The following is an 836-nucleotide window of genomic DNA, read 5'->3' as shown; positions in this document are numbered from 1 at the left end:
GTCGGGCTCCGGCCACCGCCGTCTGGGGAGGAGCGCCTGTCAGCCGCCGCTACTCACGGGCACAGGCCGCCGGAAGCCACGCCCCCGGTAGCTGCCTAGGCCGAGCCGGGCAACTTCCGGGTTCCCGCCCACTTTATCTTCATTGACGGCAGCGTCGGACGCTCTTAGGCCATCTTAGGTGCTGGCAGTGTGACTCACTTCCGAGGCGCGGTCTTGGGAACCGGAAGGGAGGCTTCCGGCCTTGGCGGCGGATGTGAGGCTGGCGGGAGAGGTCGGCGGCTACTCGGCGTCCGGGATTGACCCGGGGTGTACTAACCTGGGGGCCGGTAGCTGGCGACCAGAGGTTTCACACCGCTCGGTCGTGTGATCCCAGCAAGGCATTCAGTGTCTCCGAGCCTCTGCTTTCGTTTCTATAAATGAGACATGGCTCTTCGCGTTCTCCCGGGGCTACCTGACGGAGAGCCTTTGGGCAGTCCTGTGAGGTAAAGACGTCGTTATTCACGCTCCAGGAGAGCTGACTTTGCCCTGTAGGCCGAAGGAACACCCCCTTCTCCAGCTACGAGGAGTGCGAGGCTTCGCCGCCGTGAGGCGTGGGGCAGCCCATCTGTTTATTCACTTGTTGCGAAGAAACAATGGCTCTATCTTCCGAAGCAGCTGTGAGGGTGACATGATGTCAGCGTTCCGAATCCTCAGCTTCCTGACTGCTTTATGTTCCTGAAAATGGGGGCTCAAAAGCGTTTGCTAATGTGGGTAATAGCTTTCGATGTTATTATATTTTAATAAAAATGTTTTAAAGTAATGTTTCACACACCTAGTGCAAAAAGAAGCCCACAGAC

The sequence above is a fragment of the Fukomys damarensis genome, unplaced genomic scaffold (assembly GCF_012274545.1).
Source record: "Fukomys damarensis isolate Sample0158 unplaced genomic scaffold, DMR_v1.0_HiC HiC_scaffold_27, whole genome shotgun sequence".
Classification (NCBI taxonomy): Eukaryota; Metazoa; Chordata; class Mammalia; order Rodentia; family Bathyergidae; genus Fukomys; species Fukomys damarensis.
This window is presented reverse-complemented; position numbering follows the sequence as displayed.